The sequence below is a fragment of the Triticum aestivum genome, chromosome 2A (genome assembly GCF_018294505.1).
Source record: "Triticum aestivum cultivar Chinese Spring chromosome 2A, IWGSC CS RefSeq v2.1, whole genome shotgun sequence".
NCBI classification, from domain to species: Eukaryota; Viridiplantae; Streptophyta; class Magnoliopsida; order Poales; family Poaceae; genus Triticum; species Triticum aestivum.
Genome location: NC_057797.1, coordinates 773144296 through 773160324, shown reverse-complemented (window position 1 = coordinate 773160324; position 16029 = coordinate 773144296). Strand labels below are relative to the sequence as shown.

Sequence of the window (16029 nt, the reverse complement as noted above, 5' to 3'; positions counted from 1 at the left end):
ATGGTATTGAGGAATCATGATGGGAGCGTTATCTTCTCAGCATACAGATACATATTTAACTGCAACAAAGCGTTGGAAGCGGAGTTGCATGCACTAATGCAAGGCATGGCGCTAGCAATCCAACATTTTGAGCTACCTGTCATAGTCCAGTCGGACTCTTCCGTCGCCCTGTCCGCCCTGTCGGGCGACAGTTTATCTAGATCTGCCTATGGGCACTTAGTTACTGAAATTCGTCACCTAATGGTAGATAGAGTTTTCATTCCTATGAAGATTAGTTGTGTGCAGAATAGGGTAGCAGATCGTTTGGCCCTGTATAGTCGTACAGAGCGTGCTACTGTTGTATGGCTTGGCCGAGGTCCGCCCTGTATCGAGGATCTCTTGCCTCGCGATTGTAACCCTATACCTTTGGAATAAAACTCTTCTATCAGCGCAAAAAGAAAAAATCAGACTCACTATTTATTCATAGATATGTTTGGATAGGTCCGAAGATAGGTACAGGGGTCTCTGCTATGTGTTAATGTAAAACAAATCTCGAATGATAAATATCACACGTATGGTACGAAGAAGTTCGGCCCACATATTTTTCTTCTCTCTACACATGCATGTATACAATGAAGAAATTGAAGCTGTCAGCAGGTATCTTTTTGTATTTTCAATCTTAAACATGTTTTATCTCTTAAATGACAAATCTGATTAAAATTTTGTTTTTGCCATCAAATTCTTCAAGGCGAGATTTTTAAAACTAGACCCCATATTAATATATTCCAACGACTCTTTTTAACAGAGGTGGGGTTAAAAGTTACCACGTCTATAGTACGTAAACGAGGCTCCGGCAGATCCGGGCTCCACATCGACTGAATCCTCGCCGGTGAGTGTCAGGCCACACCCGCCCGCACGAAGCGAGGCGTTTGTTAGGCTCCATAATTCCACACGATCCGTACTGATCTGATCCAGAGTGTTAACACATACTGCTGCAGACCTGCAGTGCTTCCTTGATCTTCTTCCCCTACCCAACAACCACTCCGCTTTACCCAACCTCGACGCACTTTTCTCCCAGAGTCCTCCGACGACCTCCATCGATCCGCTCCACTGGACTGCCCCTGGCGCATTCGGACTCTGGATTCATCCCCTGGTGCCGTTGGTGAGCAGATCGAACTTGATTGAGGTTAGTTTGATGGGTTCGACTATGTTACATCTAAATGTGAGATAATATCTCACATCTAAGTTAATTTCATCATCTGTTTTGTGGCCCCCCTTCACTTGTTTTTCTTGTATTTTTTAACAATATATACACAAGAAAACTGTCACGATTCACGTATGGCTACACGCGCTCAAAAAAGTTTGGCCGTGGCCGCTACGCATGCAAGCTACTGTAGATCAGTCAAAGTGCTTGCTTGTGTGGTTGGTTTGAGCTAGCTTTCCACATACGAGCGAACAGCAAGGAACTCTGAATATTTTTCTGAAAAAGGGAGCAATTCTACAATACGAATATTTTCTTGAAGTTGTGAACATTTTGCGAACATATTTTGAATCTTGAACACAATTTTGATTCCAATTTTTCTTTGAAAAACACGATCATTTTTTTTGAAAGTTTTAATTCTGAACATTATTTAGAAAATGTGAACAATTATTGAAATTCTGAATTTTTACATAAACAATTTTTTAAAATATACATTGAACATTTTTCAAAATTTTGACTTTCTGATAACAAAAAAGGAAAAATAATCAAATAGACAAATTGCATGTTAATGGTGGACTTGCAACTAGGACAAAAAAGTTTCAGCCCAGTTGTGAGTCAGTTGTGGATTTGCAACTCGGATAAAAAAAGGTCAAGCCCGGTAGTTAGTCAATAATGGACTTGCAATTGTGTCAGAATTTTTTTGGCCAGTTGTGAGTCAAGGATGGACTTGCAACTCAGGAAAAAAAACATAATCTAGTGTCCGTTGCGTGTCAATGGGGAACTTGCAACTGGTTAAAAAATGGTCGGACCTAGTTGTGAGTCTATGGTTGACTTGCAACTACGAAAAAAATCAAAGGTCACGATTGCATGTCGATGGTTGACTTGAAACTGGTATAAAAAAGGGTCAAACCCAGTTGCGAGCCGAAGGTTGACTTACAACTGAGACCAAAAAATGTCGGACCCCAGTCGCGAGTTGCCGATGGACTTGCAATTGGGAGAAAAAAGGTTGGGTTCTAGTTACGAGTCGAGGGTGGGATTGCAACTGGGACAAAAAAAGGTAGGACCCTAGTTGTGAGTCAAGGATGGACTTACAATTGGAAGAAAAAATGCCTGGACCCCAGTTGCGAGTCGAGGGTGGACTTGCAACTGGGACAAAAAAGACTCGACCCTAGTTGCGAGTCGAGGGTGGACTTGCAACTTGTACATAAAAGGTCGGGCCCGAGTTGCGAGTCGAAAATTGACTTGCAACTGGGACAAAAAAGGATGGGCCCAGGTCGCGAGTCAAGGGTGGACTTACGACTAAGACCAAAAAAGGTCGGTCCCTATTGCGAGTCGTGGGTGGACTTGCAACTGGGACAAAAAAGATTGTGCCCCAGTTGCAAGTCGAGGGTGAACTTGCAACTAGGACAATTAAGAAACAACGAGCCCAATTACAAGTCACAAGAGTTGGCTTGCAACTCGGATGAAACAAACTATGGTCCCAGTTATGAGTCTAGGGTGGACTTGCAATTGGGATTAAAACAAGAGGAAAACCAATGATGAAAAAATGATAAAATAGAAAATAGAAAATCATGAAGAAAACAAAACAAAAAAGTGTCCTAGCTACTTGGGCTGACTCATCTGCGGTTTGTTCGTCGTCGAGGGGTGGACTTGGAAATGGGACAAAAAAATCGAACCCCAGTTCCGAGTCAAGGGTTGACTTGCAACTGGGATTAAATAAATTATAGGCCCAATTGCGAGACAAAGCTGGACATGCATCGAGATGAAAAATAAAGCATAAAGCCTAGTTGCAAGTCGAGGGTGGGCTCATAACTCAGACAACTACGAGACCAGTTGCAAGTCGAGGGTGGACTTGCAACTGGGACAACTAGGAAAATACAAGCCCAATTGCGAGTTAAGGGTCGAGTTGCAACTAAGATGAGAAAAGCTATGGGCCGATTGCAAGTCAAAAGGTGGATTTGCAACTGGGATGAAAAAAATGCTCCAGTTGTGAGTCGAGGGTGGGCTTGCAACTTGGACAACTATAAGCCCAGTTACGAGTCGAGGGAGACATGCAACTAGAACAACTATGAAACTATGTGCCCAATTGCGAGTCAAGGGTCAACTTGCAACTAACATGAGACAAATTACAATCCCAGTTGCGTGCCAATGGTGGACCTGCAACTGGGATGAAAAACAAAACACATGCTCTAGTTGCGAGTCGAGGGTGGGCTTGCAACTCTGACAACTATGAGCCATTTGCGAGTAGATGGTGGACTTGCTCCTGGGAGAACTATAAAACTACGTGCTAAGTTGCGAGTCAATGGTGGGGTTGCAACTCTGACAACTACAAGCCCAATTGCGAGTATGTGGTGGTCTTGCACCTAAGAGAACTACGAAACTACGTGCTAAGTTGCGAGTCAAGGATCGACTTGCAAACTAAGATGAGACAAACTATAGGCCCAATTGTGTGTCAATGGTGGAGCTGCAACTGTGCTGAAAAACAAAAACACATGCTCTAGTTGCGAGTCAAGGGTGGACTTGCACCTGGTACAACTACGAAACTACGAGTCCAATTGCGACTCAAGGGTCGACTTACAACTAGGATGAAACAAACTACATGCCCAATTGTGTATCAGTGGTGGACCTGCAACTAGGATGAAAACAAAAGCACATGCTCCAGTTACGAGTCAAGTGTCGAGTTGCAACTAGGATGAAACAAATTATAGGCTCAGTTGCATGTCAAAGGGTGGACCTATAACTAGGATGAAAAACAATACACAGGCAAAATAATAGGGGCCAAATTTTGGTCAGTGAGAAGATAGGGGATGAGCTTCACCGTCGAGCCTCCAAACAACGAGATATATGGGCCCAGGTGAAAAGAAACGCGAGAACATCACAACACAAAACAAACGGGACAAGAAGACAAGCGAGAAAAAAAGGACGAGCTAACATGGGCGCGCATGATCGAGTTTGTGCAAACATTAAAGCAAACAAATCAGGCATCTATAGACTTAGATGAGCAAAAACTCATCTAGATTAGATTTAGCAAATCTAGAAAAGAAAAATCTAGTTACAATCTTATCTTGCTACACGTGAAACCAAAATAAAATAAAACAGGAAATAAAAATATATGTGGCCCTCCACAAAAAAGCTAAGCCGCAAAAATAAAACAATACACAAAACATAATAATGGACCAATAAAAATGTCATATCGGGTCTCACTGCTTCATGAGGGACAAACAAAAAATAGGACGCAGCAACAACAAGCACGACTCAGAAGCACATGTATCTAACAGTGATATGAGTTAGCTAAAACATTATTAACTCTCATTTAGATGATAGCAAACCAATCCAAAACGGGATCCAGACCACGCCGCAAAAATGGCACAACAAAAGACGTACGCACGAATAAGTCAACAAGTAGACAACAAACACACGACGCAACACAAAGTGCACGTGACAAAATGACCGGGCGATCAAGATTTGTACGAGATTTAAAATGAACATATGAAAAATTGAAAACTAGTTCATGAATTTTAAACAAATAAGTAAAGTATAAATGGAGAAAGAAATAGAAAATATAAATAAAAACAAAAGATCGTGTATTTTAAAAAATAGTTCGTAATTTAACAAATAATGAAGTAAAAAAGAAAACAAAAAACAAAATAAAACAGAAACGAACAGAAAAAACAAATTCTGGGAGCCAAAATGGGAGTGTACAAGAATGAGAAGAACTAGGACCGAGTCGTAGCACAGACTTGTGAAAAGAAATAGAAAAACGCAGCCAACAGCGGAAAAAACAAAGGACCACCACAACAAGGCCCATGCCAGACACAGGGGACGAGCTAGAAAGCGAATAAAAAAGGCCCAGCAAGACACAGAGGATGGAGCGAACAAAAAAGGCCCAACAAGACACAGAACACGCATCGATGAGGACTTGGAACAAAACGAGACAGATTATTTCCCAATTGCACAAATTTTATTGCAAGTTTAATCCTGTGGCTGTAAATTTAGATGTGAGATAGCTATTTCACATCTAGATGTGAAATAGCAAGCCCGTAGTTTGATTGTTCCGAGATTTCCTCCTCCCCGACCCCCTGGCTTTTTTCGCTGCTCTAAATAGGAACATGGAGCTATATATCGTTCCGACAGTTCGAATGGATGTGGAGTTGTGGACAGTAGGTGCCTACATCCGCAGCAGAGGTAATGACTACCCTACATGTGGAGGTCGCAAGGGCCTATTTGGAGCTTCGATTTGATGGTCACCGGTTCCGCACGGTCATCAAGCTGAAGGAACTGGACCCGGTGTGGAACTAGCCCTTGTACTCGGACCTGCTCAAGCTATCGAAACTTTGCGCTCTTTCTCTCCAAGCAAGTGTATATAGCGTCAACGAATCTGGCCAAGGTGTGGAGGTTGATGATCTGGACCCGCTGTGGAGCCAGCGCGTCTGCTTCCACCTGCTTTGCGCTTTTGCTCTCAAAGCCTGTGTTTACGACGTCACCGAATCTGCACAAGGTTCTTCCAGTGTCCGTGTCCGCCTAAAATATTTGAACCAGGTGCGGAACCAGCGCGTCTACTTTCACCTGCTAGATCTATCGAATCTTCGTTAAGTTCTTCTCGAAGGTGGTGCAGCCAGTTCCATCCGATTTTACGAAACTACTATGCAGCCGATACATAGCAGCCGAACGTTGGACGATGCGTGATCTAACCGCTGGCCTCCACTTTGTCCAACGCATGCACGGCCGGATCAGTGCGATCGTGCGCAAATCGGCTACCCAGTGTCGTGTGTATAGCAACACTGCCGATTTTATAGCGCCTCAGACATGCGCCTCTCTGATTATGTAGAGTAACCCGTACTCCCTCCGTCCGAAAATACTTGTCATCAAAATGGATAAAAGGGGATGTATCTAGATGTATTTTAGTTCTAGATACATCTCTTTTTATTCATTTTGATAACAAGTATTTCCGGACGAAGGGAGTACTATACAACTGGGAAACTGACACTGACTTCATATCGTGCTCATACGGGAAAAACAAACCAATGTGGTTGTGTGTGGAGGTCAGAAGCGCTTATGACCTCATGCCCATGGATGAGCAGGGTTCTGCAAGTACCTTTGTCGAGCTTGCCTTTGATAATTTCCGGTACCGCACGGCTGTCAAGGAGCAAGACCTGAACCCGGTGTGGAAGGAGCGCTTCTACTTCAACTTGTCGGATCCATCTAATCACCCTGAGATTCATCTTAAAGCATATGTCTACCATGTCGACAGACTATTCAAAGGTTCTGAGTCCTTGGTTGGCAAGGTCAGAGTTGATCGGACCTCATTCCTGCCCTTCCATGATGCTAAAGTCTTGCTTTATCCACTGAAGAAGCGTAGGATGTTCTTCGTCACAGGGGGATTGGCTCTCAAAGTATACACTACTGATGACGCCTCCATCAGACCTTCAAACCTTTTTCTGTCGGTGGATACTGTAATATGCTCTCGAGATTTCCATGTTTCCAATGACCTCGAATGCGTATTACGCCGCCAGAGTTCAAGACCATACAGTGTACCATTACAATATTTGAAAAAAATCACAAAAAACTTCTCTCAAGAGCGAATACTTGGACAAGGTGGTTTTGGTGTTGTATATGCATGTATCTAAAGAAAAAAATCACAAAAAACTTCTCTCAAGACCATAGCATACAGTGTAAGATCGCAACATATCATTGTCTTTACTTTATTTCAAACTCGATTTTTATCTCAGCTACAAATATATGCATGTATCTAGAGTTGACACACATCCATAATCGTCTGGTGGTATAGGGAGTGGAGCAAGATGGTGAAATGATTGCTGTGAAGAAAATTGTGTCGTCATTTAGGCCAGGCCTACAGAAGCAATTCGAGAATGACGTTTATCATCTTATGATGCTTAAGCACCCCAATATAGTGCAGTTTGTAGGCTACTGCTATGAAACACATAATTCGCGCTTAGAGTGTGACGGAAGATATGTTTTCACGGAAATGGCGGAAAGGTTACTTTGCTTGGAGTATCTGCCCAAGGAAGCCTGGATAATTATCTATCAGGTATGCCATTCCATATGGTATTCATTTTCTTGGTTTCTTCTTTATTTGAGATTTTAGCATGTGAGGTTTGAACTTTGCTCCAAAAGATTGTATTTCATTCACATATACCAGGTGTTGCAATAGGTAAATACTAGACCATGATGACGCGCGTTGTCGCGCCCGTCCATTTTGACAAAATGATGACATGGATGTTAGAAAAAGATTGGCCAACCGGGAAGCAATGTTACCAAACAAACACAAGATAATCCGCATTTTCGAAAAATATGTTCCCATGAAAACAGAAACAACAAAAGTAATATCATGCTTGTAAACGCTTTGTTTCAAGAACTAACTTAAAGCAAGATGGTCTCAATTCTGTTCGTTATAATCTCACCATCTAGAATTAATAAGACTCTTATTAAGAAAATAGAGAAGAACAAGTAGCTGACCGTTACATCCTGGAAATGCTATTGTCAGGTCCTCAAGAAGCGTCGAACTTCATCCTCTGATTGATCCTCTCTATTCTCACCTATGCATGTCGAGGCAGAATTCAATACGCCACAAACAAATTCGACAAACTGAACAAGGAAAAAGAAAGGGCATCCATCGACAGTTATGTATGCTCTTTGTAAGGTTGTGCCTATACCTTCCCTGTCCCTACCAGACATGGAAATAGTCCTGGGGTGGATAGCTTAGCTCCACCGGCCTGGCACTATTCCCCTTGCCCTTCTTCTAGCCATCCTCGATTGAGCTAGGGTTGCCTTCTTCTCGGTATCACCCTTGCCTCTATTGGATCCCATTCTTTTTGCTCCTCTGCCTGAAAGTCTGAATTAATGTTGCCTGCTCGTCAGTGGCATGCAGAAGGATCGTCCCAATAAGTGAACAAATTGAAAATCACCAATCCTGGAAAGTGACTGCAGCTATCTTCTCGATCCAATCAGCAATTGTCAGCAGGGCACTGGCGTTCCCAATAACTGAGGACATAAAAACTTTCATGAAAGACTTTGAGACCAGTTGCGTCAGGACAATTCAAAAGGAGAGCGGCGCATTGGCCCATGAAGTTGCCGCATATGCTGATTTCCATGGAGATTTAAGATTAGAATCTAGCGTTCCTGAGTTGTATTGTAAGGAGTGTGATCTGGCTCTGGTGAATGTTTGGTGAATTGTTTTCCCTCAAAAGAAAAAAATTGTAACTGACCTGAGTATTGGAAACATATTCAATTGTGCCTTCCAAACCAGCCGAGTGTTGGAAACAACTAATGGAAGGTGTAAAGTGTCAGCTTGACGACTCATGAATTGTGATTGAAGCTATATGATCAATCTAATAGTTAATTTCCTTCAGGTTTCAAGTTTTCAACCCAACCACGGTCCTGTTATTTGAATGTAGAAATATAGTTAAAGAAGCTCACGGGTCACGGCCATACATAGCAATCATCTGTCGCAGATGCCTAGTGACTTATCAACTGAAATAAAAGTAAAACGCATACATGACAGATTGAACAGAAAAACATGCAAATATCAGGATGTCGGGAGGAAATTTAGGAAGGTAAGCAAAGCAAGATCACATCATTAATATAATGGGAAGGAGGAATCGTGCAGGAGTCTTATTTTTCTCTCCTTTGATTGTCCACGATCAGCAAAAGAATTGGTACGTACCTTTATCCACTGCATCCGGCTTGTGAGCGCTGCCAATGTCCTCCCAGAACGGGAGCCACCTCCTCGTGTTCGCCATCGAGGACTCTGTCCTAGTGGTAGCTTCCTCTACTCGATGAATCACTGTCACCGCCTCTTCTCTCCGTTTTACACCGGGGAGGGAAAGCGGACGCACCTCGGCACCTACCACCTCGAAGGCAGAGGGGATGCAAGCCCCAAGGGTAAGGAGAAGGGAAGCAAAGAGGCCGCCATGGCCGCCATCACATATGGAATGAATCTGGGTAGGAATTTGTGGGCTCTTGAACTCAAGGAAAGAGGCAAAAAAGTAGGCGATCCGATCAGTAACGCACCTCCACCATCGATCGGGAAGTCGAGCAGCTGAGGAAATGAGACGGCCGTGTGACCGCATATCCCGCGTCGCCTTACCTCGCACCGTCCCGCCCGGCGCCATTAACCACGTGCCTCCACATCGACTCTTCAAAACGGAGGTCTATGTTTCACATTAGGGACTACCCGGTCGTTGTTACTAAAGTCATCTTATTGAGCTTGTAAGGGATTTTTGTCTCATACTTCAAAACGGAGGTCTATGTTTCACATTAGGGATGGCAGTTTTGCCCATGGGTATGGGTACCCGCGGGTACCCTATTCGAAAACAATGGGTATGGGCAAGACTTGAAGAGATTTTCTATCCACGGGTAATGGGTATCCATACCCGCAAAATATATGGGTAAGGCATGGGTAAGAAATTATGCCCATGGTAACCCAATGAATACCCAGAAAAAATTAATAAATGAAAATAACTCCTATAACATGTGGGGTTGACATCCAACTCATATGGTCCAACCCTAAATCTCGTATTCCTTAAACAAGTCATAGCTCATAGGCTCATAATCACCTGCTCGCCACTCCTCATACGTCCTATGTGACTCCTCAAAAAGATGAAATATCGACTCTTCGCTACCAGACTCTTGTCGAACACTCGATCCAGCGATCCCCAATTCCCACCGCCGCCTTCCACTACGCCGGCCTTCCACAAACCGCTGCTCATACTCCCCTGATGCCTCCAAGAGGCCACCCACTGGAGGAGGCCACATACGTGCTATACTACTCTACCATGATCACTTGAATTTTGAACTCATTTCTCTACCTCTTAAGAATTTGAATGCTATATATTGTAACCAATGGATACCCGTTAGGTATAGGATACCCGATGGGTATGGGCATGGGTGTTAGTTTATACCCATGGGTATGGATGGATATAAAAGGTTTCTATGGGTATGGGTTTGGATAGAAGGAGGTTGTACCCGCCCATACCCTACCCATTGTCATTCCTATTTCACATACCCGATGTTGCATTTTACCCTTTGCACACTAACTTTCCATATGTGTGTTCTGATTTTGCAGACCCTTACAAAATAGAGAAATGTGCTACATAGATCACTGGGACATCGATCCCTAGAAACAGACCCTGGACCAAATAAAGAGATGGATGCATGTTGGTCTAATCTGTGTGAATCCCGATCGCACCAAGAGGCCTCAGATAACAGAGGTTATCAGTATGCTTGAAGAAGTAGAAAGTACTCTCTCCATCCTAAAATAAGTGTAATAACTTTACTATAACTTTAGCACAAAGTTGTACGGAAGTTAAGACACTTATTTTTAAACATTAGCAACGAGGCAACGTATACAACAGCCCAGGTATGATCACTCAACAGTCACGCCGTGAGCGTGTTTGTTTTGCTAGGCCTCTCATACTCTTGTTAGCATTGTGCTTGAACATCTGCATATCTAGTATCTGAGGACATTGCATTCATATATCGTGTAGTGAGTCGCTGCATCCACACTTGCCAGCGTGGGTGAACCAATGCAGAACATGACCTGGCAGTGAGGTGTAGCGTGATGAGCCGATGCGTCGATCCCGGCTCGTTCCAAGCGGTCGTCCATGCAGACCATCGCGGGGGTAGTCGTGGCGTACTCCACCACTAGGGATGGCATCCGCAGGGTATGGGTACAGGTGGAGCTATCACATACCCTTACCCATCCGTCCTGAGTTTACCCATCACCTATACCCATACCCGTCAAGGGTACAATTTTTTTCCATACCCGTCACCCGACAGGGTATATGGGTACCCACGGGTAAAAATACCCGCGTTTACAACACATCAATTGAGTAGAAAATAGTTGTAAAAAGCAATATATAATCATAAATTATTAATAGCAACACATTTTAAACAACAATTTACAACAACATATTGTAACAACAACATATTCTCATAAACAAAAATACTTGACTATAAAGTGACATATAAAAATGTTAAACAACAACACATATGAATATACTTTAAGTTCACCAAATCATGAAAAATTATAGAGATAATTTGAATACACATTAGAGTTTTTACCTAGCGTGATTAGGAGGGGAAATGAATACATTGGGATATTAACGGAAACCCACCTGTCAACATTTTAGATGGGTACATGGGTACGCGGGCATGGGTTATACGATCCCATACCCGTACCCTCTCTACCCGATGGGTATGATATTTTTCCTATTTAAGTATCCATGGGTAATTTTTTGTCCCATACCCTTATCCTAATAGGGTTTTTACCCACAGGGTACGCGGGTAATGGGTACCCATTGCCATCCCTATACTCCACTCGCCTCGCCCTGGATACCACTATAGATTTGAACAGTAAACTCTTGTACACCACGCAACGATAACGGATTTGACATGGTTTAATCACAGTTTGAGTGTGAGGGCTCTGCAATGCTGCTCCTAGTGTCATGTGATGGTACCGAACATTGTTCTGACCTTCTGATTGTGCTGGGATGCTCTGCTCGCATAGATAGTGTATTTGCACATCAACCGAAGGGCTCACTGTTTCCCGAACCTTGGATAGCCAAGTAAGGCAGTACGCTGACTCCAGTGAGTTTTGTGACAGTTACTCGCTCGAATGAGTTTGCGCCTAGTTTACAGACAGATCAGGAACTCAGCTAGTTAGTTACCCAGGCTGCTAACAAATTGAAGGTTGCAAGTGCTTGTTTCTCTCCCCCTCCGGCTGCTAGCTGGAGCCCGGAGGTAGGGTGGGTATTGGGTAGTGCCAGTGGTGAAGCCAGCATGGAAGAACCTGTGGGGTAATGCTAATTTTGATTGTTTTCTTCATAGTGTACAGTAAAAGTACAGTGATTTTAGCCACAGCTTACATGTAGAAACTAGCACTGGCGCTTCAGAATCTTGTTACCAAGCCTAATTTACTTCATCAGTTGTTCCAAGATTCCATTATTTTTCTTCCCTTGATTTTTTCAGATGTCCTGTAATCCACTCCACTTCATCCAGTTTGATTAGTGTAGATCCGTTAGTAATAAGGAATATTTGCTAGAGTCTCAACTTACAAAGTGTTATTAACTTATTGCTTGTTACATCATACATCCTACATCAGTTGCAAGCATGTTCTCATTTAGCACTTTTTCTTGCAGAGACAACGCATAAAAAGGGGTCTCGCGCGGATCATGGCACACACCCCTTCGGCAAAGCCTCCTTGTGGCAGGCCTTGGCACATGGAGCATACTTGCACAAGGAAGCCTTGCCGATATAGGTCTTGCTGAACTTGCTGCATGTATGGGCTTCATAGCCTACAAAACAATGAACACACAATATGGTGTATCAAAAAGAAAAGGAAAGAGGACCTATGATGTTCTATAGAAAAACAAGACAGAAAGAAGTGGCTTGGAATACAAACATCACATATGACTAGCAATGTGTACATCATGCATGGAAGAAGTGCCTTACTCTATGGGTGAAATTTTCAGACAACGCTTACCAGGAACCAAGAGGAGTGGCATGAGCAGTAGCAAGCATAGCAGGCTTGGCACCTTGAGGTCTCCCATTTCTTTAGCCATAACTTGTAACGGCGGCAAGTAAGCGAGTATAGGATAGATGCACATCCAACTAGGCTACACGATCTCTTGTAAGCACCGATGATGTGACCTAAAGAAAATAAATGTCAAAGATATAATGTTTGCATGATCCTATCTTGAAGATATGCATGACGGAATAACGTTGAAATGTGCATGGATGTGCACCCACCTTAGAGAGCCATGTCGGTGCTCACTTGCATGCATGATGCATGTGTGTTTATAAAATGGTTCTGAACTCAGAATATCCAATTCAGTCCCCAAGCTAATCTACACCCTGTGAACAGTAAATTCAAAACAAATACTAGAAACATTCTAAAAAAATGTGATGAAAGATGCTTGCGTGTGTGATATCCATGCCAAGTTCCATCTCATTCGGACGTCTGAAACATGAACATTTTGTGAATGACATTCTGAACAGATTTTGAAAAAGATAATATTTTTTGAAATTCCTGAACATTTTTTCAAACATGAACATAAGAAAATTTTAAACCGCGAACATTTTTTTGAAATGACTGAACAATTTTTTTAACACAAATATTTTCTACAATTGTGAACAAAACTTTAAAACAAGAAAAAAATTAAATTCGTGAAAGACTTTTTGAAGCATGAAATTTTTTTAATTGTCATCAAAATTTGGAAATGGGAACATTTTTTGAAATTGGGAGCAAATTTTGAAATTCTCAAACAAAGAAACATGAAAAAGAAAAAACGAAAGAGCAAAGAAAAGAAAAGAAAACAGAAAAAGGAAAGAAACGAAAGGGGGCAATAGAGGAAATAGATAAAAGGGTTCACGAACCTCCTAGAAAGTTCCCAAAACCAGAAAAAAAGGCTGGGAAGCACCTAGAAGATTCCTAAAACCATATTCGCTCCAACGTTTGAACGGGCGGGCCCATTCGAACGTTCGTCGTCGCCTCGACTACTAGCCGCAGCGAGCCGCAAATAGGAATTTCCATGCGGGAGATCCTAATTGGCGCTGGTTCTCGTGGAGCTCACAGCGAGTTGTGGCCCACTTGGCGACATTCACTTAGTTGTCTGCTATTAGGGAACAATGCTATTTGACCTTGTTATAGTACAACATAAATACACATTATATGTCCAATATAAACTTTTTAAAAGAAAGCATAAATTTGAGAGAGAATTCTTAAAAATATTGAGACCAACCAAGAATTTGAAAAAAAGTTCACGAATTCGAAATAAAATCACCGGATTTTGAAAAAAGTTCACAGATTTCAGAAAAGTTCATCGCCTTGATAAAAAAGTTCATCGATTTTGAAACGGGTTCGTCGATTTTGGAAAAAAAGTTCATCGAATTTCAAAAAAGGTAATCCATTTTGAAAAAATTCATCGAACTTGAAAAGCATTCATCAATTTTGAAAAAAGATCATCAAAATTGAAAAAGTTCATGTGAATTGAAAAAAATATTCATCCATTTGGAAAAAGTTCATGAATTATAAAAAAATAAAAATTTACAAATTTGAAGAAAGTTCATGGGATTCAAAAGAGGGTTGTGAATTTGAAAAGTACACGAATTTAAGAAAATTCATGATTTTTTTAAAGAAAGAGAACATGAAAAGAGAAAGAGAGTAGGCACAAACAGGTCGCGGTTTTTCTACGTTAAAGATGTATAAAAAACAAACTTGTCACTAACAGGTTGCTAGTCCAGTTGGTTGCTTCCTTTCGTACCGAAACTCGAGGTTTGCTGTTTGAATCCCATCCCCCTCGATTTTATTTTTGCGATATACAAGTCAGAAGAAAAAAACTATGTGGGCCGGCCCAGCTCACGGGTGAGGCTGTGTGCTTCAGGCGCCCGCTGTGTGGAAAGTGGCATTGCCTGAAGGGAGCCGGTACTGGGCCGGCCAGGAAACCACATGGTTTCATCATGCTGACATCACGTGTATTTTTCTTTCTTTTGTTTATATTTTGAAAAATACGACTCCCTCCGCTCATAAATATAAGTCTTTTTAAAGATCTCAATGTAAATTATATACGAAACAAAATGAGTGAGTGAACGTTCAGTCTAGAATATGTTTATATACATTTTTATGTAGTTTATATTGAAATCTTAAAAGGTCAAAACAAAGAATTTAGCTTACTTTAGGCTAGCGAGGTCGGCACTTGTAGTGTGGCCCTGCCCGCGATCTGGACTGTTTGGATGGAACCCTCGAGCTGCTGCAACAGCAGTCGGCAGATGGAGCTCCACACCAGTGGCGGATGTAGAGGGTGGACAGGGTCGGCCATGGCCACCCTGAGATTGGAAAATGGGCTTTATACCATAGGGAAAAAGCTAAAAAAATAAAAGAAAAAATAAAATTATATGTACAATTGCACCGTTGGCCCACCCTGACCCAGTGGGCTAGGTCCGCCACTGCTCCACACGTGCAGCTGTCAACGTCGCCAGAGCGCGCCAGAACACATACAAATGCCGACCTCGGCTGGGGACTACCGCATCGACCAGTGCGTGCGCTCTGGCCGGCTGTCCGTCGATCGACCGATGCAGAAGCATCACGCACTTACGTAGTATTCCTTTCGTTCCAAAATAAATGACCCAATTTTGTACTGAAATAAATGACCCAATTTTATATTAATTTTAGTACAAAATTAATATAAAGTTGGGTCATCGTTAATCACACTTTCGTTGTGGTCGGTCTCGCGGCACACAAAAGAGAAGGCAAGTTGAGACGCCGATCGAATGAGACGGCATCTGCAAATGTACACGCTCGCATCTGGCCGTCTCTTTCCTTGGCGGTCAGTCATCAACTCGCCATGCCACATCCCCAACCACCGGGCGAAAGACGATCTTACACGCGAGCAAAGGAATATGCCACGAGCACAATCGATCGTTCAAAATTTATTACTGTGCTGACCAGCAGTACAGTGAGAAGGGCGGCTGGGAATGAATGGTCGTTCACGGCCGGTTGGTTCCGTGTCGATCCCATAGAGCGAGCAGCACGTACCTAGGCGCAAACGACCCGACCTCGACGCACGCAGTCCGGGTCGGTCGGTTGGGACGGGAACGAACCGGGCAGGCACGCACGTATGGGCGCACGCGGGTGCATCCGGTGGAGGCCCTGCCTGCCCGCCTGCTCGCCGGCGCCGCCACGCCACACACGTCTGGAAAATCATCGGGTCTCCCCATCTCATTTATTGGGCCGGCAACGTCTATTGCTTTCGTCCCCAGTTCCCGCCTGCCCGAACGCGTCCATCTGGACTTTGTCATTCTTCTCGGGTTCTTACAACTCAACTAGCACT

The 16029-nt window shown here is 42.9% G+C and overlaps 1 long non-coding RNA gene across 1 annotated transcript; it reads left to right on the top strand.

The window, feature by feature from the left end:
* Positions 1–869: 869 nt before the first annotated feature.
* On the top strand, positions 870–10553 carry LOC123186646 (uncharacterized). Its single transcript, XR_006493684.1, has 3 exons — positions 870–1165; positions 6969–7229; positions 10266–10553. It is a non-coding gene; the product is annotated as an uncharacterized lncRNA (long non-coding RNA).
* Positions 10554–16029: the final 5476 nt, after the last annotated feature.